Raw genomic sequence first — 26,704 nt, 5'->3', positions numbered from 1 at the left:
CTGTGTCCTCTGGTGTAGACAAAACAGAGAGAGCACGCGTCCCACAACACATCATGTACAAACCTGTTTCACTGCAGTTTAAAGGAAAGATAAATAATGCCAATGTCAATGTCACATTTATTTATATAGCACATTTCCAAGGCCACAGCCTACTAAAGTGCTTCACAGTAGAATACATAAAATATTAGTCACACACTGGTACAGTAAAAACAATAAAAAGATTAAAACTGCAAGCAGCGATGACGGGCCCTCGCACTCCTTGCGGTCCGCGAGACTCGCAGCTGTCACCCCCTATCGTCTTGCGGCCTCTGTCCCCCGTTACTGGCACGTGTAGTGGTCAGTAGGACAGAGGAGTACACCAAAATACATATATACAAAAGAATATCTGTGGCATATCAGCATAGCAATCTGTGCAGAGTCAGATGTTCAGCATGACTGTAAAGTTTCATCCACATTGGATGAAGTATGAGGGAGATACAGCCAAAAATACATCCATTACCTGTGTGTTGGCGAACAGTCAACTTCGTGGCGGAGCCACAGCCAGACCGTGTGACGAAGTGGTGCATTTTTGATAACTTTTGGTCCCTGACCCCTTAAGGGCAAGCACCAATTTTCAGCCATATCAAGCAATTCCCCTAGGAGGAGTTTACAAAACTGTGGGGAGTGCAAATTGGAACATGGAGTGTTTTTTCCAAAATGGCGGACTTCCTGTATGTCATGGAATTTTCATCCAAGAGGCGTTTTTTTCTAGTCACAAGGCGATACATCAGCGTACCGAGTGTCAAGCACTTGTGGTGAATATTTTCACACTTTAGGGGGAGCTGCAGAGCCATGCGGCCACACCCAGCAATAGCGACAGTGTCAAGTCACGTTTTTGAGCATGTTCAGGGGCTCAAACTCGAGATCCCGGGGGCGGAACAAGAGTGACGTATTATAAAAACTAGAAAAGCATTTCCTGAAGAAAATGGAAGTTTGATTACTGCAGCTGAAGCATTGCTTTACATGCTGATGTGAAGGGTTGTTCTGAATTTGTTGTAGTTTATGGGGAATTTGTTTTGTTTTAACCTGTGCTGTGTTCACCTGGCCTCCCGTTGGGAGGTGTGTTTTCTTAGATTGGCAAGGCGGAGTTCCTGGTACCTGAGCCTTGTTCTCTCATCCGCTAGGCATTTAAGCCTAGTTAAGTATAAATACATAAAAAATTACTTAAGTACAGTAACAAAGTACAAATACTTAGTTACTTTCCACCACTGGTTAGGATCAAAACTGTGGATCAGTTTCAGATGCTGTTGTGCAAAGACAACAGGTGGAGATTTTTGATTGAAATTGACTTTTTCAATTGGCAGATTCACCATTGGCACCCTGGGTTCTTCACGGATGAGAGCAGGTTCACACTAAGCACATGTGACAGACATGACAGAGTCTGGAGATGCTGTGGAGAACGTTCTGGGGCCTGCAACATCCTCCAGCATGACCGGTTTGGTGGTGGGTCAGTGATGTTGTGGGAAGGCATTTCTTTGGAGGCACAGCCCTCCATGTGCTAGCCAGAGGTACCCTGACTGCCATCAGGTACCAGGATGAGATCCTCAGACCCACTGTGAGACCACAGGCTGGTGCAGTGGGCCCAGTGGGTTCTGATGATGACAATGCTCAGCCTCATGTGGCTGAAGTGTGTCAGCAGTTCCTGCATGATGAACGCATTGATGCTATGGACTGGCCTGCCCGTTCCACAGACCGGAATCCAATCCAGTAGATGTGGGACATCATGTCTTGTTCCATCCACCAACACCACGTTGCACCACAGACTGTCCAGGAGCTGACTGATGCTTTAATCAAAGGTCTGGGAAGAGATCCCTCAGGACAACCTCCACCACCTCATCAGAAGCATGCCCAGGTGTTGTAGGTAGGTCATTCAGGCATGTGGAGGCAAAGAAGACGCTTCTCTGCTCCTCCAATCAATGAGAGGGAGAGAGAAAACAAAGAACACAAAGGAATCACACAAGTATGACTCGGGGTCATGATGCCTGCTCATCTGAACAGGTTTACTGACTATAACTCACATCAGGATGGAGCAGGAAGCAGCAGGAACAACAACCTTTTCTAACAGCTTTATTGATCATCATCAAGTCGAGCAGCTTCCACCTGACCTCACAACACAACATGAACATGGTGACATTTCTCAGTACAGCTCAGACACCACAAACACAACACAAGCTTTGTGTTCCTGTGGCTGAGTGCTGACGCCTCCTCTCAGGCTGTTCCTCTGTCCACACTGTAAACCAGCATGATGCAGGAGCACCCAGCACTCACAGCAGGAGAACATCTGCAGAGCTTCACTCATGAACATGACAGAGTCCATCGGAGAACAAACCTGAGTGTCTGTTCAGAGAAAGCAGTGGACATGTTGTTGTTGTTGTTGACAGTTGTGTCTCTGCTGTGTGTTTCTCCTGCACTGTCCATGCTGACAGCACAACAAACAGCCTGTTGTCAGTTCAACAAAGACAGCAGCTGAGCGTCTGCAGGTTTTCTCCACACACAACTTTCCATTTCATCCATTACAACCAACACAACAGCGCCCCCTGCTGACAGAGTCTGTGCTGCACAGCCTGACAGCAGCTGAACTGCTTCCAAGTCACAATGAGTTCAAAGGAGGAGCTTTTTAAAGTGGTGCTTCTGTTCTGTCAAATAACAGCACATTCTGTGTGTTACTTCCTGTTTCAGACTGAACAGTGATGCTGAAGCCCTAACTCTGTTTTCCCTGAATGTGCACTAATATAACCAGAAACACAGGAGGAGGCAGCACAGCAGCAGACATGCTGCTTCAAGTGAAAACTACCCAGAATTCAGTGCAGTGTGGGTCTGAGAGCTCTAGAGGACCTGGTGTGAACAGAAACAGGACCGAGGCCCCAACACAGCTGAGCTGGACCAGAAGGAGAAGCTGGTCCTCTTTGTAGTGAACTCACAGTGTGAACACAAAGAGAACTGAGTCCTGATTCTGTTGCTCCTGTTGTGGGTTTTAACAGGACCCAAACACAGACATAAGAAGTTCAACAGAAGCTGAGCTTTATTCAAAGCCAGGATCTAAATCCAAAACCCAAGCACAACGATACAAAAGACCAAGTCCAGAAGTAGACCAAAAGACCAAGTCCAGAAGTAGACCAAAATCTACAGGAAGACAGAAGAGGAAAACTGACCGACAAAGATAATCCAGCGGGAGGACGGGAGGACAAAGGAGCATGGAGGACGACGCGATGGGAAGACACAGGTAAGGCAGCAGCACAGGGTAGGACAACAGACCAACGACCAGAACAAAGGGGAGCACAGGACTCAAACAGACCAGGGAGACAAGACACAGGTGAACACAATCAGGGAGGAGCCGGTCATCACAGGAGGCGGAAAACAAGAGGAAGTAAATTCACAGAGGAGACACAGGGAGGACAGGACTGTCAAAATAAAACAGGAGGCACGATACATCAACACATGAGGGAGGTCAGGGCAGGAAGGAAAACAATACAAAGAACCAGGATGTAGAACTAAACAGAGAACTGGCAAAAATAAGAAAAAAGACCGAGTACAAGATGAACAGCTGCACTTAAAGAGTACTGGGTCGGTTCTTTTAACAGGGACCTGGTGTGAAAACAAAGACAGGGGGCGCCTCAGCTCGGCCTCCTTCATGTACGTCTGCTAACAGACCACACAGATATGTTTCCTGACTCGTCAAGTTCCCCTTTACTGTCTCAGATGTTTTACAGTGTCAATAATGACTGTAGCTCCATTCAGTTCTTTTCATAGAGGAGTGTCTGCAGAGCGCCCTCTAGATGAACTGCAGACACTTTCATCAGAGCAGCAGGGACAGGAAGTGGACAGGCTCTCTGCAGGACGGCCCGGCTGCTGCTTCTCCCTGTGTGTTCATCAGGACACACTCCGTCCTCTTCATGGCCTCCACCTGCAGAGAGAAACAGCTGCACCCACAGGATGGGAACCTGAGTCCTTACAGCAGCAGAACACATAATGAGAGAGAGCAGAGAGTGCTGCTGGAGCAGCATCAAAACTAGAAAGCCATAAGTAACAATTGATCAGAGCATAGGATAAAGAGAGGAATCAGAATAACATCAGATATACAGCTGAGATCTGTACAGTGGTGTCTTTGCATCCTACATCATGAATATCTGCAACTTTATTTATCACACACTCTAAAAACAGCAACATATAAAAGAGCAGAACAAACACAAACAATACATGGAAGAGGTCCAGGTCCAACCCCTCCCATCTGTCAGACAGGGTTAGGGTTATGTCACAGATGTGATGGATACCAACAGACCTGAACTAATAACAAGGAAATTTAAAAAGACCTAGCTGCTGTTTCGTTTGTTCAGATTCTTCCTCCATGGAAAAAGTGGCCCACTCCAGCCGAGTGTAACCATGACGATGCTTCGTCCAATAAAGAAGCAGCACCATTCGGACCAGAACCTCACGCCACAAGAACAGCTTCTTCCCCTCTGCTGTTGGACTGTTAAACTGTAATTAATGCACTGCTCTGCACTGTCTTCAGAAGGTCACTTTAGTATAGTCACTGCACAATGACGACTATTTGCACTGTTTACTCCATCTTGCACTACTTGCACACGAGTACCACCTCACCGATCCATGTGGTACCTGTTACATTATTACACTGTTCCATTCGATCATATAAGGGTCTATGTTTACCATTTCATCTGCACAGTATTTTATGTTCTGTTCATTGTATGTCTGTTATGCCATGTCTGTCATGTAAATTTAGCCTTACTTTATTTTATTTACTTAATTTTATCTTAGTTTTTATCTTATTGCATGTTAATTGTTATATGTTCTTTGTATGCACCAATCACTAAGGCAAATTCCTAGTAATGTGAACCCCCTTCACTTACATGGCAATAAACATGATTCTGATTCTGATTCTGATTCTGATTCTGACAGTGACACACAGGAAGTTAGACTCAGATAATGAGAGGAGGCAACATGGGGTCAGAGAGAATCCAGACTGTAAAGAGGGCTAGAGTCCAACAGAGACAACAGTGAAGGCCAGACCCCTGATGACCAAGGACTGCAGGGCCCTGAGTAGTCCTGCAGGGGGAGCAGATCAGTCCAGCCTGGACTCTTTACCATCTGCTGCCCCCTTCTGTCTCAAAAAGGAAACAGCTATGAGACAAAATAAATCTGTCAGATGTCGCCGCCCTGCAGGCAGTAAACATGTACTGCTGTCTCTGTCTGAGGACTCCAGCATGACAGGTACAGGACAGACACACACACAACACACACACAACTTGAACAAACTGTTCAAGTGTGTGACGCCTCACTCACTCTTTATGCTCCAAAACATTCTCATGATAAATGAGGGACATGATGTGAAGCTGTCTAACACAGACATGAGATCCAGATCCCTTCATGTGTTCTACTTTAGGAGCTTTCATGTTAAACTGCTGCAGCACAGGACTGTGAGGGGCTCCATGGTCCTGCAGAGACCAGCAGACCCACATTGAACTGTAAAGAAGCTGCAGGCTCCAACATGTGACTGGATGTTTGGCCTGGTCCATGTTGGCCCTCTGATGAAATATTTGATGTGTAGAAAATATCCAGCAGGCTCATTGTCTCCTGTTTACAGAGTCACTGCAGGAATCAGTCATTCTACACCATGTGTTGATGATGAAACACTGGATGGAAGTGACTGGATCTCTGTGGTGAGCTGTTCAAATGTTAAACACATCTCTGAAATACATGATCAAGCCTCCACTGCTGCTTTAGGACAGTTTACCTCCTGGTCTGGATCCTAGTGAACCCACAGCTGTCCTCACATGTTCCTATAGTTTCTAGAAGTCTTGAATCTGTTGAAGCTGCAGCCACCATGTTGGAGTGAGAGAGCCACAAAAACAGACCAGAGAACCTTCATGTGTCACAGGGACACTGCAGGTCCAACCATCAGAGACCAGACCTCTACACAGGAGACCACACACACACACACACGGTGAGTGGTGAAGACAAAGAAGAATTACATCCAACAATCCTTGAGTCCAATTGCCTCAATTTAAACTCTTGGAAATGACTATGACCTGGATGAATGAGAGCGTCCACAGATATTACATCCAATCACTTCTTTCTGCTTTATTGTACATGCATGTAGTAGATACATCTCATGCTGGCACCCAGCATCCTGCAGCAGTTTTTCACCCATGCACCTAGTCCTGTACATACTAATTTGCATTTTGCTTGTTATTTTTTAATGTCTACAAGAATACATCAAAGAATCAAATTCAGTTTTATTTATATGGCACATTTTACAATCAGAACGCGCCTCAAAGCAAAGGTCACATGATCACTGTGATGACATGAATACAGGAGAACACACACGAATGAAAGATCATGATGAAAACAATGATCACAAACTTCAGTGATTCAAAGATACTGACAGCATGAAGTAATCAATAATAAAACATACCTGATCAATCAGAATATAAAGGATGAACTGTGTGCTCATTATAGAAACAATCTTTGGAGTACATGAAGGATGACCTTTGACCTCTTCTGTTAAATCAGCAGCACAGGACTCAGCTTCAGTCCATGGACACTCTGCCTACTGAGGAGAAGCAGAATCCGAAGATCTCTGATGACGTAAGAGCTTCTCTCCTCTCTCTACTTTGGCCATGAGCTCTGCTTTTTGTCTCATGCTGATCAGAGACTGGACTTGCTGGTTCCAGCCTGGTTTGGCCTCAGATTTCTCTTCTTCAATCAGCAGGTCAATATATTCAGGAGTGGAGAGAGGGTTTGGTTTCAGTGCGATCTCTTCGAGTCTGTTCAGACATTCAGCAGAAGTCTCCATCAGTCTGACCACCTCAGCTTGTACATCATCATATTCAGCCTTCAGCCTGTCAATCACTCCCTGAACAGTTAGCTTCTCTCCTTTAGCTTTCTCGTACTTTTCTTTCAGGTCTTGTATTGTTCGTTTTTCAGTCACATCTTCATACCAAAACCTGTACTTCTGATTCCAATGTACATTCCAGAAACATTTACCTGGACACTGAGTACAGTATCCATTTGATCCCATTGCAGAACAATTTCTTTTATCTGAATCATTTGCTGTGCTACAGGGGTAGTGACAGATCACATGACACTGCTGACAGTTCATGACGTGTCCACTACCATAGATAGCTTCTTGAACAGGTTTTCTGACTGTTACTGTAAACTCAAACTTCTCATTTCTGCTGATCTCTGCTTCGTGCTCTTTAAGTTTCTCACTTGTCTCTTTTATCTCCTCCAACTTGTCTAACCCGACTTTACCCTTCTGCTGCAGATTCTCCACTGAGACCTCGAGCTTCCGTCTTTCTCTAAGGACCTGCTTTGTCAGGGTCAAGCTTTTAGTTTTAATCTTAGTCAGAGCAGCAAAGAACTTCTTCATGCTGCTGGTCCCCATGTCCCAAAACATCTTATCAAAGCTTCCACCATCATCATCATCATCATCATCATCATCATCATCATCACCACCTGTGCTCTTAGCTTCAGATGGGTTGTTGTGTGCAAACAGTGCTGAATTGTTGAATTTGAAGTGGACTGGTAGTCCAGCTTTTGTTTTAGGACAGGGGACACCTGACTCTGTGATGGCCTCTAGGACTGGTGGACGCTGACCGTCTGCAAACGTCACCAGAACTCTGATGTTCTCTGCCACATCTTTGCCAAAGATTGAGAGCACAGAGTCAAACACGTATTTCTGTGATGGTGTGAGTCGTGCTAAAGAGGCCTGAACCACAAAACACACAGCATCAATCTCACTGACACCATGTGGATCAGAGAAGAGGTTTCTGAGCTGCTCTGTGATCTCCCTATCTCTGTCTATGCCTCTGGTGTCTCCAAAGCCTGGAGTGTCAACGATGGTCGGAGAGAAGGGCACTGTGAACCCATCCTGGTGGTTGATCTGGTACCTGTGATGTGGACTGACCCTCATCAACCAACTTAAACCGATATGAATCCTCCCATTTAACACCTAGAATGTAATTGATCATCCCATTAATGAGAGTTGACTTCCCAGCACCAGTGGCTCCCAGAACCATTATGGTGCGGTTAGGTTTGTGTCTTGGCTTTTTCCCAAAACTGAAACGTTGGCAGCCCTGTACTTTGATTTTTTTCTGTTGAAGTGGAACTTTATAAATATCTGGAGGTCCATTCTGCAGCAGTTTGCTTTGTGCCTTAACAGTATGAGCCAGCTGCTTGGGGCCACCTGATCCTTTGAAGAAGGAGGATTTAACAGGATCTGGGAGTGTGACTGTTGTGGTGCAGACATGGACAGTGATGCTGTCTTTGCTTCTGCCGGCTGCTCCACAATCACACCTGACCCTGACTGCATATCTGGTCTCTGACTGAAGCCCTGAAATGACCCCCTTTCACCTCTTGACATCATTTGTTTCCACTGCAGTTCTTCTTCTTTCTTTGCAGGGTCTGTTTCTGCGTACTCCACCACGTAGCTCGATATCTGGACATCCTGTCCGAGCTCAGCTGGCTTCTCCCAGCTCACTGATATGTCACACGAGGTTGGTTCAACATTAGGTTCTCCAGGAGGGCTGCAGGGTAAGGTTTTCATGGGATCACTGAGAACAGCTGCCGGCCCGACACCTGCTGAGGTCACTGCTCTGCATCTGAACTGGTACTCTGTGTTTGGCCTCAGGCCGCTCACTGTGACCTCTTCAGCTTTTGGTTCAGTCTTTTGCTGCCATCCATCCTCTCCACTCACACAGAACTCCACAGAGTAGGAGGTGATGTTCTCTGCTCCACATCTGGGAGGACAAACCTTCAGCGACACGCTGTCGTGGTTTATGTCACCTGCTGCCACAGTTTCAGGCTTTGAAGGAGGCTCAAAGTTCTCACTGTCAGAGAAGCCGTCTTTATAAAGGTAGATGGTTGAACCTTGGCGTGTCTCGTCTGTTAGACCCCACAGTCAGGAACTTGATGTTCTGGTTTTCTTTGTTGGCCTCTGCAAAGTCTCTGACGAGCTTTGCGTTCTTCCTCATTTTCTCTGCCGTTTCTCTTGACAGGTGCCACTGCTCCTTCTCCACATCATGACTGTGTGGATGTTGGGGGTCGTCTGGTTTGGTTCCTCCTCTTAAGTAGTCTGATAAAGCTGAGAGGAAGGGTTCAGCACATCCCAGTGAGGTGAAAACAAAACACACAGCTGTCTCTGCACTCAGACTTTCCTTGTACAGGTGGAATTCAGATGGAAGGATTTTGGTGTTTTTCATCATGTTGGTGAAAGACATCAAGGTGTAGATTTCTCTCTCTTTACAGTCCATCCAGGCGTTCAGGTTTTTACTGTTGAAAGGTGAAGAACGTCTCTTCTTCAGGACCTCTGCGAGCTCGGCCTCCTCTTCGCCTCCTCCTCGGATTGACGGAAGTTTCTTGGCCAGAGTTTGTTGGAATACCAGCTTGAACTCAGAGCACATTTGTTTAAAGTGTCGAAGCTTGTCGGTGATCTGTGGGAACTGCTGTGCTGTGGGGGTGCTCAGAGCATCGTTGCATCTCATGTCCAGCTCTGTGAAGTCCTCCAGGACGTTCTGTGCTTCTTGAACTAGTCCCACACTGATCTCACGGACGAGTTTAGCAGCAGAAGAATCTAAAGCAGTCAGAGGCAGCAGCCAGACCTTCACTGGTACGGCCTTTTCTCCGTCAGCTCCCAGTAGTTTTGGCAGGCTTTGGTAGACCTGAACTGCATCCTGAAAGGTTGTTGGAGTTTTCGCCAGTAAAAAGTCTCCGTAGAATCTGCAGGAGAATTTATCAACCTTTGCTGTGTCCTCGTCTTTCATTTTCAGGGAGCCTTCACCCTCTACAGAAAGAAGAGGGATCTTGTTGATGACCACCTTCAGGTTCCCCTCAACGTCTTGACGATCTTCCTTCTCAGACACCTTGCGGTCAAACACGAAGAAGGCCTGTGCCCCATAAAGAATACCTGTGACCAAATGTGTTGCTAAGCCTTTATCAAACACATCCTGATGCTTCGTGTTGCCTCTTCCAAGATGGTTCATCGACAGCTCCTGGAACTTTGTGGTCGCCTTGTACTTCAATGTTACCCTGGCCTGGTTTCTGGAGGTCTTACTGTCATTCGGGTATTTGGCTGAACCCTCAACCTGAACCAGTCCACCCAGGAAACTGGCCTTCAGAGAGGCTTCAACATTCAGAGCTGAAGATTTGCCCTCAATTGATTCAGACGCAACTATTTCAAAATCATTAGAGGACTGAGGTCTTTCTCCCAGATGTTTCATCAGGTCTTCACTGTCCCACAGTGTCACACCTGCAGAAGAAGAAGAAGAAAGTTCAGCTTCCTGTTCACAAAAGGTGTTTTTATATCAAACAAGACCAGAAGCAAGTCTGCCTTTTTAAATCTATTCTCATGGTGCTGCAAAGATCTTTAATAACACAGATGTCCCACTCTCTCCTGATCACCCACAATCCACCCATAATCACAGCTGTGTTCCATTCTTACCTAATAATAGGACATGTTTAATCTCAGCCTGCAGCAGGACAAGCATCTCTACCTAGGGTGGGCTAAATGTTCCCTGAAAAAGATTTGACCCGTAGTTCTTCTATGAGATTGAATTTGTATACATGGGTTCTTTTTTGTTGACATTAATCATGCACAAGTTTACTGCAGGCAGCCCACAGCTTACAGGGCTTCCAGAGTAATTTAAAGACAAAGTGCACTCACCGGGGACAAGTGATTCTTGGCGGCAATCATACAGCGATGCCGAGGCGAAAGGGCCGGCCAAGTGCTGCCACCTCGATCGTGTTGCTGCCTTCAGAGGTCATATTGTATTCTAGAATACAGAATATGTACAGTGTGTTAATTCAGCTCACAGACTCACTGACATGTCAGACCCGAGTCCACTGTGTTTCTATAGGATGACAATAAAGATGGACAAAAACATCAGAGCTTATAACAGAAAGTCTGCTCACACCAGTGGAGCCAAACAGATGTTCGCATTTCTGGAAAGAAGCACAGATCACTTTTACTAATATCTGGTCTAGGCTGCAGCATTCACTGTCACATTGGAGCTGTTTTGGAGAACTTCACTTGTACAGCACGGACACTCTGATAGCAGGTTGTGTGTATAAGCACTTTTGGTCTAGTGGTGAGTTGTGACTAAGTGTTGAACCGGTGCTGTGCACCCTCAGAGCCCTCTGTGTTGCTGTAACCAATGGTGTGACGCACTGTGAGGACGCAGGCAGCAACAGACAATGGTCTGCTCAGAACATCATGTTACACAATGAGTCATATGTAGCTCTCAGCGTAAGTTCAGTCATGAAGACTCTATTCCACATCATCCACCTCTTATCTCTATCCCCTTCCCTCTTCACCATCCTCGCACTCTCTTTCACTGCACTCTGTCTAGTGACCTCCCACATAGTCAGGTGTTTAATAGATGGCACCTCCCTCACCAATCAGCTGTCGATCTGTCCCTCTCCTGCCCAATCATAGCGTAGCAAGAGATTTAAAAGTCTCTGTCTCTTCTCCAGCTGTCTCCCGATCGAATCCGGCAACCCTCCTCCACCCCAAGCACCTCCCCATCCTCGCAGTTCAAGGTCTCCCCTCTCCTGCTCTCCTGCTTCTACACCACCACCAGGTCTAGACCCGGGGGGGTCTTCGGATCAGCGGCCTCTCCGCTCGAGCTTTCCCCCCTTTCGGACGTGGTCCTCACGACGGGGTCTAGGACGCCAATGCACATTCACAATTATTGTATTAATAAATTCTTTCTCATTCAGTTCGCTGAGTCTCTCATGATTGAAATATAAATTGCCATTGCCTGTTGATTTTATATGATTTATTCTGTTTAGTAGGTGAGCCAAAAATAACACCATTTAAAGGTCCGGTAGGAGATTTCATTCTGATGCACTTTTTGTTAAATGTAGCTCTCAGCGTAAGTTCAGTCATGAAGACTCTATTCCACATCATTCACCTCTTATCTCTATCCCCTTCCCTCTTCACCATCCTAGCACTCTCCTTCACTGCACTGCACTCTGTCTAGTGACCTCCCACATAGTCAGGTGTTTAATAGATGGCACCTCCCTCACCAATCAGCTGTCGATCTGTCCCTCTCCTGCCCAATCATAATGTAGCAAGAGATTTAAAAGTCTCTGTCTCTTCTCCAGCTGTCTCCCGATCGAATCCGGCAACGATTCTGCGCTGCTCTATGCCGCAATCAACTGGCATTATTCCTCCTCCGGAACTCTCTCAATCCAACTTCAGATCCAATCCCATCTCCCCTGCCCCGCGCCGCAGTGGCTACCCGCGGCCTGTAAAAGGAGCAAGAAGTCAGCCTCCTCTGCTCCCAGGGCTACACGAGGGAACGCTTCTCGCTCTCCCGCTGCCGCTGCTCCGCTTTTCCCCCCGACACGCTCAATCAAACACTTCGGTGCCGGTCGTTGTTTCTTCGGTCAGTCGACCTCCACCTGAGTCCATGTCTCCTGCTCCTGTAGTCTCTGCCGATCCAGCCGCTTGCTCTCAGCCGCTGATCTCCCGTTCTCCTCCGCCATCTTCCGCCGCTACACTCTGGCATCTGCTCGGCCTGTCCCTCCTACAGGTAGGCCCTTCATTCGCAATCCACTAAAATATGAGGGCTTACTTCTGCAGGCAGAGACAATATTTTAGTAAACCTCATCCTGTAATCTCCTCAGCGTCATAAATTTGTGGCCAAGAATGGTCTATCTAGCTCTAACCGGAGACCTCCATCCCAATAGCCGGAAAACATATTCAATCAATATCACTAGCACTTCCAGTAAGCAGCGCTTATTCTCACTATTCGGCTACTAGCCTGGCCTGGTCTGTGGACTCCGAATTTGGCCTTGATCGCCGTGGTCCCAAATGATCTCAGCAAAAATGTGGCGCTCGCGGGCTCACTGCTCCGTGTCCCTCTGTGCTTCAGCCTACTTTTCTCAATCTGCACGGATATACAAGGCCGTCAGGCGTGCAAAAAAAAAAAAAAAAAAAAAAAAAAAAAATCGTAGCGCCTACAAGGCAAGCCATACGCAATACTCCTGCAGAATGGCATTATTCGATCTGTCCGCTCCTCACTCCGGCCTATTTCGGCAATTAGTCTTATTACGCCCGAACCTCTGTCCCCTCTTTATGCCAGTGGACAGCGCTTTAAACTTATTTATTCATGGACCAGGGAGCCGACTTCTCTGATGCATTTAGATTCCTCCATTCACCTGTTGCTATGGTATCTTTCGGCATTAAGTGGGATTTAAAATATATTTCTCTGTTCGTCTCATTTGCATTAGTACCTGCATCTTCAATCTCGCGTCAAACTCCTTATGCCAGATTCTGCTGAAGAAGCTAGTGTTCCCTCTATGCTCACATGCTGGATGATTTCCCCCTCAGACATCCCTGCTTAGTCATCTTCGATCGTGCTGCATGGAGCTTACTGCCTGATGCGCGTATTGATAATGTGAGTCGATCCCTGTACAACGCTATCACAACGATGACGTAGTCGAATTGTCTGCATATTAAGTAGCCATGTGCTTGTGTTTACATGCATTAGACGGTGAGTTCGCTATTCTGTCGTTATAGCTATTGTGCTACGTTTAAATTCATATGGTTCGATAGGACAAACGGTTAGATATTACTAATAATTAAAATAGTTAAATACTGGTTTAAAAAAAAAAAAAAAAAAAAAAAAAAACTCCCACCCGGAGTTCCTCAGCATACGCTCATCCCTTCCGACATGAAACCATCTCTCCCCGTTAGAAATGCTGATATAATTTAATAAATACAAATAAATGAATAAATAAATTTAGAGCGCTTCAAAATCTGCATTCAGATATCTCCAAGCAGCAACTATACCATTCATAAGGCCAACCTTTCACAGCTCCCTTTGGACGGTCCTCCACAGTTCCTAACTTCCGTGTCCATGTTGCCTCGAACCAAGGCTGCAGCATGATCGGTGGACCCGGTCTCTCCTGCTATGAGCTCGCAACATGGTGTTGTTCTTTTAATGATGACGTAGTGCATTCATCCGATTTTCTCAGGTTGTTCACAGATGGTGCACATCCGTGGGTTTTGGGGGGTTCTTTCCTCCAAGGGCAGTGGTCTGCTAGATGCCGGCCTTTAAATTCTCATTGCTTCATTGGAAACACATTTGGTTTAGATAAGGGTGCTCATACTACCTTTCATCAGAACCGTGGCAGCTCACATTCAATTCAATCTCAGGTTATTTATCAAACCATACTATTTAAAGGCATTCGAAGGCTTCTCCCTCTCCTCTAGACTTCCCGTGGCCTATAACCCTTTCAATTCTCCACTAATTGGTTTCAACCCAGATCGGGCGTATTTCTCCTTCCGTTGATCCTCTCCCGGAAACCCTCTTCGCGTAGCTTTTGGTTTTCTTAGAGAAGGCCTCCCATTCCTTCAATCCCTCTAGAAGTCACCTTCGCAGAACTAGTATTCCATCGAACTACTACAAGCTGTTGCAACACCCTAAATGCAGTGGCGCATGTTCAGTAGTCATAGCCTGCACAATTCGTCCTTATGTCCTTTTAAATACATGAGTGGTTCTCTACAGGTTCGTCCCATTCAGATCCTCAAGTCCCTCTGTGACCACAGGAATCTCTCCCTCTGTCTAGGAACTGGTCTTTGCTCATACAACCTCTCGTCAGATCCCCATTGTCCCTTAATCATTATTCGGGTCATCCCTTTAGAATAGGTGCAACTACTTCAGCAGCAACTCAGCGGCTCTGGTTCATGCAAGGCCCTTTAGCTATACTATCACAGCAGTGGGTTCTTTTCATGCAGGCCACATAACCAATGAATTCCTGCTAATCGGCACGCTCGGTCATCTTCTCTCTTCACATTCGTCTTCAGGCCCACCTGGCCTAGCTGGTAGGATTGTTAATAATATTACCGTGATTTCATCATTGTGAGTTTTTCATCATATTACTGGTGGTGGTGTAATGCTCGAATCATGCATGTTATCTCCATGCCCTCCTTTTCTCTATCCTCTCAGCTTTCCCTCAAGCTTTATAATTAATGTACTGTCAGCCGACGGGCTTCGTTTTATTCAAGGCAATGCATCTCAGCTAGTGGGCTTCATTCTGTCAGCTCAAGGTATCCCCTTCATCTCTGCAATCACTTGGTCGATGGTCTTCACTTCCTGTATTGGCCAAAACACCGGACACATGCTCGCATCTCAGAAATCTCTCCGTCCCTGGTGAGTTTCACCTATTATTGCTGTATCGTCAATTCATGTCTGCTAACTTAACTCTCACGGCATTCTCTAGGCCTCATATCAATGCACCAATGCTGGTGGGCTTCATCACGCAAGGCCTTAAACCATCGCATCCATAGCCAGTGGGTTTCGCTCATGCAAGGCCGTAATTCAATGCATCCATAGCCAGTGGGCTTCGTTCACGCTACCCTAAAAATCAGTGCATCCATAGCCAGTGGGCTTCGTTCATGCTACCCCAAAAAATGTATGCATCTATAGTCAGCGGGCCTAGATTCACGTAACCATATCCCCTTATTCACAGCTAGTAGGCTTCGATTCATGCAGACCATACCCCCATGTATTTATAGCCAGTGGGCGTCGATCCATGCAGACCATACCTCCATCCATTCATAGCCAGCAGGCTTCGATTCATGCAACCATATCCCCTTTATTAACAGCCAGCGGGCTTCGATTCATGCAACCATATACCGTTCATTCACAGCCAGTGGGCTTCGATTCATGCAACCTTATCCCCTTTATTAACAGCCAGCGGGCTTCGATTCATGCAACCATATCCCCTTTACTAACAGCCAGCGGGCTTTGATTCATGCAACCATATCCCCTTTATTCTCAGCCAGCGGGCTTCGATTCATGCAGACCATACCCCCATGTATTCGTAGTCAGCGGGCCTAAATTCATGCAACCATATCCCCTTTATTCACAGCCAGTGGGCTTCGATTCATGCAACCATATCCCCTTTATTAACAGCCAGCGGGCTTCGATTCATGCAACCATATCCCCTTTATTAAGAGCCAGCGGGCTTCGATTCATGCAACCATATCCCCTTTTTTCTCAGCCAGCGGGCTTCGATTCATGCAACCATATCCCCTTTATTATCAGCCAGTGGGCTTCAATTCATGCAACCATATCCCCTTTATTCACAGCCAGTGGGCTTCGATTCATGCAGACCATACCCCCATGTATTCGTAGTCAGCGGGCCTAGATTCATGCAACCATATCCTTCTTATTCACAGCCAGTGGGCTTCGATTCATACAACCATATCCCCTTTATTATCAGCCAGTGGGCTTCGATTCACGCAACCCTATCCCCCATTATTCACAGCCAGTGGGCTTCGATTCACGCAACCATATCCCCTTTATTAACAGCCAGTGGGCTTCGATTCATGCCGATCTATCCCCACGTAGTCACAGTCAGCTGCCTTCTTTCATGCAAAGTCTTCTTCCACGCCTTCCCTGCTTCCAGCTCAAGTATATGCTTGCTAAACTGTCTCTATAAATTTTCCCTACTTGAGCGGCACTCGCTAAACTCTCTCCACTCTCCCCTTGGCTTGAGCGCATGCTCGCCAAATCCTCTCTACTTTCCATAGCTCGAGCGCATGCTCGCTAAACCTCTATTCCTCCCCTAGCTTGAGCACTTGCTTGCTAAACACTCTCCCTACATTCCGCAGCTTTAGCGCACGCTCGCTAAAATCCCTATACCTTCTTCGGCTTGAGCGCATGCTCGCTAAACTCTCTCTATACTTAGCTATCCTTAGCTCAAGCATTCGCTCCCTAAGCTCTCTATTCTCCTCTCTATGCTTCGAATCCAACTGCATCTGATTGTCGTAATTTCATTTTGCATGCTGCCTCTAACAATTGTCTTTTCATGCTACATGGTATCTGTTAGTGCCCAAATCATGTAAGTATCAAACTCAATTTTCATCTCCTTCTCTTTTGGGGGGGTCTTTGGATCAGCGGCCTCTCCGCTCGAGCTTTCCCCCCTTTCGGACGTGGTCCTCACGACGGGGTCTAGGACGCCAATGCACATTCACAATTATTGTATTAATAAATTCTTTCTCATTCAGTTCGCTGAGTCTCTCATGATTGAAATGTAGCTCTCAGCGTAAGTTCAGTCATGAAGACTCTATTCCACATCATTCACCTCTTATCTCTATCCCCTTCCCTCTTCACCATCCTAGCACTCTCCTTCACTGCACTGCACTCTGTCTAGTGACCTCCCACATAGTCAGGTGTTTAATAGATGGCACCTCCCTCACCAATCAGCTGTTGATCTGTCCCTCTCCTGCCCAATCATAACGTAGCAAGAGATTTAAAAGTCTCTGTCTCTTCTCCAGCTGTCTCCCGATCGAATCCGGCAACCCTCCTCCACCCCAAGCACCTCCCCATCCTCGCAGTTCAAGGTCTCCCCTCTCCTGCTCTCCTGCTTCTACACCACCACCAGGTCTAGACCCGGGGGGTCTTCGGATCAGCGGCCTCTCCGCTCGAGCTTTCCCCCCTTTCGGACGTGGTCCTCACGACGGGGTCTAGGACGCCAATGCACATTCACAATTATTGTATTAATAAATTCTTTCTCATTCAGTTCGCTGAGTCTCTCATGATTGAAATTAGTGTAACTTCTCTTCTTCTCTCTCAATCCGATAGCAACCGAGTTAGTTCGGCAGTTTCTCATTAAACCGAAGAATATGAATCTGTGAAATCTGTGAATCTGTGAAAGCTATAAAACACTAAAAACATCAGCCAATCCTCCAGGTGGACCCTGTAGGAGTATTGACTGGTTGTCACTCTCTTCCTGCTCTGCGCACCAGAGAGGTACGTGCATGATGGCTGAAGTCACAGACCGCAACTTGTCTTATGGGGGTGCGCGTCCATGTGATTGGAGGCGTGGCTTCGGGGTGAGCTCCGAGAGAAAGGGGCGTGTGTTTATTTTCCAAATCTGGCTGACTCTCACTGAGTTTTCAAAATCTCCTACCCTACCTTTAAGACCATATAAAATCTGTATGGACTTTGGACACCCCTGTTCTAGATGGAAGCATCAGTGTTAGAAGTGTGAGAAGTGTTGGACAGAGAGGCAAATTAAAGCCAGTAGAAGCTGTAGATGTATGTTAGCCTGTTTGAGGAGGGGCTGAGGCAGGAAAATAATAAAAGGTTAATCATTAAATCATACACAGCATTTCATGATAAAAAATAAGACAAACACAAAACAGTCAATAAAATCTGCCACAGTTCAAACCTAACAACCACTAAAAGTACATTTATAACAGTATGTCTTTGATATAAAAGCAGACAGAAATGCAGCAGTTTGGTGGATGTGCAGTTTTTCTGTAGAAACACAGACAGGGGTAGGGTTCAGTACTGATCACATGTGAACTGACACTGGTACTGTTAAACTATCAACAAGCTGATCCAGCTAGTTAATGACCTGTAGATTTGAGTAAGAGGTCTTTGCAGCGTGGCCTGCATGAATGGGAATCAAAGCAAAACCCAAAATGTAGGAGAAAAGGAAGGAGAGCCTCTGACAGCCCAGGCATCTAGATATAGAGCAACCACCAGGTGAACCAGGTGTCAGCCAGTCCTCCTGACAGAACACTCCCAGGTCCCAGCACACTACAAAAGCTTCTCTTTGTGACATATTTAGGTGAGATAAACCATGTTCACAGTCTTTGGTTAATAAGCACAAAATGAAGGACTCAGCAAAGATACACAACAGGTGCATGCAAAAGACACAAAAAGCTTGTTTACTCACAGAGTGAATGTCTTCGGTCTGCTGAGGGAGTGCTGCCGTTTAGATGTTATATCCTCTGTGAACAAGACACACCTCCAGGGGGCAGTTCTTTCACTCCCAAGATGTCTGTGGCCACACAGCACAGCCCAGTTATCTTTGATCAATCCTGATAAATATGAGTAGGATCATTGTTGATATGGCAGGTAGATACTTCATAACTCTAAGCTCTAAGCTTCTGTTGTTCAGGTAATTGTTTACTCACCAATCAACGCTGAGCCAGAGTTCACACTGTTCTTTTTTTACTCTCTCCTATTCACTGTTCTTTTCAACATTTTCTTCTTTTCAATATAAAAGCTTCATCTTCTTAAATTTTCAATTTAACCGTGTTTCAGCAGAAGGCAGAGCGGTTTAAAAATCAAAAGCCTTTATTTTTTGTCAGGAGGGCAAAAATTAAACAGTCCAAAACTAAAAATCACACTTATAGTGGAAAAACGTCATGGCAAAGCAAAAACTAGAATAACGAGGTCACGAGGCAAGGCAGGGCAAAACATCATTGTAACCACCTGATGACAGATACTTTCATAGACTTTAACCTCTGCATCTTCCACCTTACCTTTCTTAACTTCTGCAACAATGCAATTCCGAGAACTCTACCATTAATTACCCAATAAAGGGACCAATAAAAACCTTATCCTACTGTTATCAGAAGATGAAGTGCAGCAGTGATGCACTTTATCAGAAGATGAAGTGCAGCAGTGATGAGTCGTGGTTATTATGGTCTTTTTGGTCTGTTCACTGACAAACACACAATCCTGCTCTCAACATAACTTCCTCGTCCTTTCAGCTGAAGCTTTGCTTTAAACGCTGATGTGAAGGATTGCTCTGAATTGCTGGAGAATCTGCAATCTGAATTTAATTTGCTGAAACATGGTTAAGACTTTAAAAAGATGAAGCTCTTATTTAGAAAAGTAGAAAATCTTTTAATATTAGGAAGATGCTTAACATGCTTAAAAGCTGTGTTCCAATTCAGGGTCAGCATCCTCCGGAGTGTGCATTTTAAGGCCGCTTACGTCACAAAGCTGTGCAAAGGCTGTCCCAATTCGCCTGATGCCACTCTTTCGTGAATCTTCACATATCTGTTATAGTGTGATCTTGTGTGTTTACCTGTTGTCATGCTTTTCTTGTGTGTAGAACAATCCTGCACAGAATGGGCCTGGAGGGCACAGTGGAGCCCCAACAGGCAAAAAAAATGGGACAACTTGAAAAAGAAATATAAAGTATGTGCAGGTTTGGATAATGATTGGGAAACTACATATGTTGTACCCAGATTAATTAACACTTGATTATGTAGAAAAAATCTAGAAAAATCTCCAAGTAACTGTTCCCAAGTAGTTAAAATACCTTTTGGCATCAAGCCTTTGTCAGGAAATCACACAGGTTGATTGTTTCTGCAGGACTACCCGAATCCCATTCCAAACAGCACCTTAAACATATTTGAGACCATCAAGCACTCATTTAGACTTTAAATAAACACTGCAGAAAATTGCATCTGCTGACATGATTGATTTCCTCTGCTTTAGGAATGCAAAGATCCAGGGACAGGGCTCGGAGTCGCTGGAACGCCCACTGCTGCCACCTGGCCCTGGTTTGTCCTCATGGATGAGGTTTTAGGACAGAGGCCCTCTATTTCCCCACCTGTTCTAATTGCCTCCATCCCTGAGGACACACCAGGGTCAGGTGCTGCAGAGGGTGAGCAGCAAGAGGAGGAAGAGGAAGAGGATGATGATGACGATAATGACGAGAGGATGCCAGGACCGCAAAGGAGAGCAAGGAGGAAGAGGAGGAGAGAAAACGAGTTGTTGGAGCTAATAAGTGAGGACATGAGGCTGCAGAGGGAGGACATGAGGCTGCAGAGGGAGGACATGAGGCTGCAGAGGGAGGACATGAGGCTGCAGAGGGAGGACATGAGGGAGGACATGAGGCTGCAGAGGGAGGACATGAGGCTGCAGAGGGAGGACATGAGGCTGCAGAGGGAAGACATGAGGCTGCAGAGGGAGGACATGAGGGAGGACATGAGGGAGGACATGAGGGAGGACATGAGGGAGGACATGAGGCTGCAGAGGGAGGACATGAGGCTGCAGAGGACATGAGGCTGCAGAGGGAGGACATGAGGCTGCAGAGGGAGGCTGAGGTAAGGAGAGAAAGGGAGAGCAGAGAGAGGATGGACAGACTTTTTGGTTTGTTGGAGAGGATGGTGGACAGGACGTGATGTTTTTGTGTTGTACATTCAAATTTCTATGTTGTTTAAGTTATTATTTACATTGTTACTTGTTAAATATTTATTTCCATTGTGTTTATAAAATGTTCTGACGTTACATGATCTGGATCCGTTTGTTGACTTTATAATTTATAATTTAAATAAACGTTAGAAATTCTCAGTGACAACAGTGATTTATTTCTTCTATTATATACAAGTATTTACAAAAGCATAGCAGACATGACTATATACAAGGAACATATATACATTTTCGGCTGAGCAGGAGTCCCTGGTGGTGCTGCTGGACTGGATGGGATGCCACATATAAGACCTTGGAGTCCTCTGGCTGTGAGTGGGACATCATTTCAGGGGGAGGGAAGCCTGTCTTCACTGTCCACCGCATCGTCCATCAGGGTTTGCAGAGCTGACGATCGGCGGCTGCCATTTGCTGCCGCTCTTTGATGGAGCGTGCCCTGGAATGATGGCTGTTGAAGCGCTGGGCTGCCACACCTTGTACCGGCTGCTTGTAGGGACTGATGAGGGGGAGTGGATGCTGGAGACATGGGTACCCGACATCTGCCAAGATGAAGTGCCCTGGAGGAGGGTAGATGCCACGCCTGTACAGTGGGCTGTGCCGGAGTACTCTGGAGTCGTGCACCGACCCCGGCCAGCCCACGTACGTGTCCATGAAGCGGCCCTGATGGTCACACACTGCCTGCAATGTAATGGAGGAAAACAGTTTCCTGTTGCGGTAGCAGTGACCATCAGGGCCGCTTGGAGGCTTGATCCTCACATGGCAGCCGTCGATTGCTCCAGCAGCTTTGCAGAAAGCTCTGTGTCTCGCCAGCCCTGCAAACCCCTGGGTTACTGCCGCCAGGTCTTCTGCGGTATTGGGGAGGTAGATGACCTTGTGGCGGATAGCCACCACCTCCCCAGTAACCCGATGGAGGATGCGGTGAACAGTGGAGCAAGGCATCCCAAACACCCTTGACACCACTCTGTAGGATGTCCCACTCGCCAGCCAGAAGAGGAAAACCAAGGTCTCTATTGTGGCACCCCATCCCTGTCTTCTTTCCTGGTGTAGAAGCTCCAGCAGCACCACCAGGGACTCTCTGCTCAGCCGGAAGTCTTGGGTGGTGTCATGGTAGTTAAAAAAGGTTTGTAGAACAGGGACCTGTACATTTATGCGGCAGTACATCAGCCCTGTCTGGAGACATGAGGGTAAGAACAAGAGGATTAAACTACAGCTATTGATTTACAGCTGATACAATTCTAGTGAATGTTAACAGTTCTTACACATTTAACTAATCAGTTTAAAGTATTCAAGTCTTACAAATGAATAAAATACATATTACATTTAATCATATTTGTCAAGCTACTGTTTATATGGCAGGTGTTTGCTCAGTAACTGGTATATTAATAATGATCAATAGTATGGGTTATTACAGCAGCGGGTTAACGTTACCTCTCCACTGCGCTCTCCCAGCCTGAAATAAACGAATCGGCGCCGATTTCACTGCTGCTGAAGCTGCCTTTCCTCTTCCTCCAACAACATAAATATTACACAAAACAAAATCCAAATCTCGATCTCCATTTCCATCTTTCATTTTTCTGCCTTTTCGTGTCTTTCCTCTCTTTTCACTCCGTGTCCGTCTGCTGTCGTCTGTCTGCGTTTGTTTTTCCCGGGCTTGGGGGGCAGAATTTGTGACGTCGCGCCACAATCAGGAAGTGCTTTGAAGGCCAGCCCGTCCCATTTACCAACAGTTGAGGACGCGGCATCCTTAGACCGCGTAGGCTGCATCCTCCGAAGGATGCAGACCCTGAATTGAGACACAGCTTATATAGACCACATGTAGTGATCAGGGAGTGGTTACAGACAAACAGACAAAGTATCTTTTCCAAAACGTATGAAAGCAGGACATACAAACACAAAACGGTGCCAAACACAAAAGGCACAGAGTGAGAAAAATAATGCTACATCACCTGGCATGCAGCTCGGAAACACACACACACACTGCAGCTCAGGTCAACCCAACCCACCCCTCCCTCTTCCACTCCCCTAAGCACACCATTTAAGCCTCCCCGGCCACCACCCAGAGCACTGGCCTCTAAGGCCTTTAACAGCACCAAGACTGCAATCAGGGACTAGGACACCCAGGGCTTCTGCTGTTTGAGGACTTGTACCCATAATAATCCCACTACCAACCTGAGGCCCAGGGAGAGAGCACTAAAAGGAAAAGAAAGCCCCATCATCCAAGAAGTGTACTATCAAATGTAAAATCTATTCAATGTCAGCCAGAGTCTGTCCCCGAACATAGACAGGACAAGGGTTTTAATACATTAAATTTAGCTCTCTTAAATGTTAGGTCTTTGGCAGGCAAATCATTCTTAATTAATGATTTTATTCAAAAGCACCATCTGGATTTTATGTTTTTAACTGAAACTTGGTTGGGGCAAGACAATAGTGCAGCAGTTCTTATTGAGTCTACTCCTCCTAACTTTGGTTTCATGAGTGAAGCAAGATTGCACAAGAAAGGAGGAGTCGCCATCTTGTTTAATGACTGCCTCCAGTGCATAAAGGTATCCTATGGAAAGTTTGACTCTTTTGAATATGTTGCTCTTCAGCTAAAATCCTCCTGTCAAGCAGCCTTTGCAGTTATTTACAAAACCCCGAAATACAATGCAAAGTTCTTCAATGAGTTTGCCAAACTATTGTCTATTATGTGCATTGACTTTGATTGTGTTGTCTTAGTGGGTGACTTTAACATTCATGTTGATAATCCTAATGATGGAAGTGCCAAAGAACTCTTTAACATCCTGGATAGCTTTGGGCTGTCATAGCATGTAACAGACTCAACACATAACAAGGGACATATACTGGATCTAGTTATTTCCAAAGGTCTGAACATCTCTGAGGTTGTGGTGACCGATGTTGCTCTTTCTGATCATTACTGTGTTGCATTTAAAACGACCAACCCTGCTAATCCCAACAAGGTAGAAGGAAAGGTGATCAGAAAGCGTCACATTAACGATAACACCTGCCCACAGCTCCTGGTGATGACCTTGTAAACAGTTTCAGTTCCAAAGACTGTCATTGATTCAATCAGGAAGGAAAAAGTCACCTTGGAGAAATGCCACACTGGTTAAATAGAGTCTGCAGAGAGAACGCAGATGGAGGAGTTTGTGTATCTCGGGGTCTCGTTCACGAGTGAGGGAAAAATGGAGCGGGAGATTGACAGACGGATCGGTGCAGCTTCCGCAGTAATGCGGTCGCTGTACCGGTCTGTTGTGGTGAAGAAGGAGCTGAGCCGGAAGGCGAAGCTCTCGATTTACCGGTCAATCTACGTTCCTACCCTCACCTATGGTCATGAGCTTTGGGTAGTGACCGAAAGAATGAGATCGCGAATACAGGCGGCCGAAATGAGTTTCCTTCGAAGGGTGGCTGGGCGCTCCCTTAGAGATAGGGTGAGAAGCTCAGTCACCCGAGAGGAGCTCGGAGTGGAGCCGCTGCTCCTCCACATCGAGAGGAGCCAGCTGAGGTGGCTCGGGCATCTGGTTCGGATGCCTCCTGGACGCCTCCCTGGGGAGGTGTTCCGGGCATGTCCCACTGGGAGGAGGCCCCGGGGAAGACCCAGGATGCGGTGGAGAGACTATGTCTCTCGGCTGGCCTGGGAATGCCTCGGGATTCCCCCAGAGGAGCTGGAGGAAGTGTCTGGTGAGAGGGAAGTCTGGGTGTCCCTGCTTAGACTGCTGCCCCCGCGACCCGGCCCCGGATAAGCGGTGGAAGATGGATGGATGGATAGGAACAGCAACAACGCTCGCACATTGTTCTCTGTTATAGACAGACTAACAAACCCAGGAGTATCAGTCCCACCTGAACTGCTGTCTAAAAAGTCATGCACTGATTTTGCGGATGATATATTAACTTATATAAGTGAACCTTATACCTCATTGGTAACCCTGATGAGTAACCTGAGTGAATATGGGGAGATATCAGGATACCTGACCAATGAGGCTAAATCAGTAGCTATGCTGAATTGGAAGCGAATATTATTATGACGGATGAACAATGGAAAGAATCTCTCGGGGTCTCGTTCACGAGTGAGGGAAAAATGGAGCGGGAGATTGACAGACGGATCGGTGCAGCTTCCGCAGTAATGCGGTCGCTGTACCGGTCTGTTGTGGTGAAGAAGGAGCTGAGCCGGAAGGCGAAGCTCTCGATTTACCGGTCAATCTACGTTCCTACCCTCACCTATGGTCATGAGCTTTGGGTAGTGACCGAAAGAATGAGATCGCGAATACAGGCGGCCGAAATGAGTTTCCTTCGAAGGGTGGCTGGGCGCTCCCTTAGAGATAGGGTGAGAAGCTCAGTCACCCGAGAGGAGCTCGGAGTGGAGCCGCTGCTCCTCCACATCGAGAGGAGCCAGCTGAGGTGGCTCGGGCATCTGGTTCGGATGCCTCCTGGACGCCTCCCTGGGGAGGTGTTCCGGGCATGTCCCACTGGGAGGAGGCCCCGGGGAAGACCCAGGATGCGGTGGAGAGACTATGTCTCTCGGCTGGCCTGGGAATGCCTCGGGATTCCCCCAGAGGAGCTGGAGGAAGTGTCTGGTGAGAGGGAAGTCTGGGTGTCCCTGCTTAGACTGCTGCCCCCGCGACCCGGCCCCGGATAAGCGGTGGAAGATGGATGGATGGATGGATGGATGGATAGGAACAGCAACAACGCTCGCACATTGTTCTCTGTTATAGACAGACTAACAAACCCAGGAGTATCAGTCCCACCTGAACTGCTGTCTAAAAAGTCATGCACTGATTTTGCGGATGATATATTAACTTATATAAGTGAACCTTATACCTCATTGGTAACCCTGATGAGTAACCTGAGTGAATATGGGGAGATATCAGGATACCTGACCAATGAGGCTAAATCAGTAGCTATGCTGAATTGGAAGCGAATATTATTATGACGGATGAACAATGGAAAGAAACATTCAAAGCAGGACATAAGGTAACTAGTAGCCCCACATGGAGGGTTTTGACTGGAAGATCAAAATGAGATATTTTATCACTCCATCTATCGCCTCAAAGTACAGTATATATACGCTGTTTATGTTATTGCAAAAGACTGTCTTTGGGTTTGAACCTCTGTCCGGTGTACACATTCAAACACTGGATCTAAGAGCCATTTATTTTGGGTAGGGCTACAAAGGATTTCATACATGGATGATGTTTCTAAATGAAGAAAAAACAATAAATCATATATTATCATGCATGCCTCAGTAACTCAAATAAACAAAGGAAAACAATACTCTGACATGTTAATGCATCCATCAAAGGATAAGGGGAGTACATCGTCTCACTGGTGTGGCAGCATGTCAGGAAACAAAGGGGGGAGTGTGGAGAGCACACAGCCTCTTATTACTTCCTGTCTCCTCCCCTTTGTATGTTTGACGTTTTTAACTGCAGATGTGTTGCAGATAACATTTCTCTTCAGTCAGGGCAGTTTCCCCGAGCCCTGAAGATCAAACCTCTACTCAAAACATCTAATCTGGATGCTTCAGCTATAAATCGCACAGTCTGACAGCAGCTGAGCGTCTGCAGGTTTTCTCCACACACAACTTTCCATTTCATCCATTACAACTAACACAACAGTGCCCCCTGCTGACAGAGTCTGTGCTGCACAGCCTGACAGCAGCTGAACTGCTTCCAAGTCAC

General features: G+C 46.5%; 1 pseudogene; it reads right to left on the bottom strand.

Annotated features, from left to right (window-relative positions):
* Positions 1 to 7,721: 7,721 nt before the first annotated feature.
* LOC114449777 (neoverrucotoxin subunit alpha-like) lies at positions 7,722 to 10,818 on the bottom strand (annotated as a pseudogene).
* Positions 10,819 to 26,704: the final 15,886 nt, after the last annotated feature.

Source organism: Parambassis ranga, chromosome 17 (assembly GCF_900634625.1).
Source record: "Parambassis ranga chromosome 17, fParRan2.1, whole genome shotgun sequence".
In the NCBI taxonomy this organism is placed as follows: Eukaryota; Metazoa; Chordata; class Actinopteri; family Ambassidae; genus Parambassis; species Parambassis ranga.
This window is presented reverse-complemented; position numbering and strand designations above follow the sequence as displayed.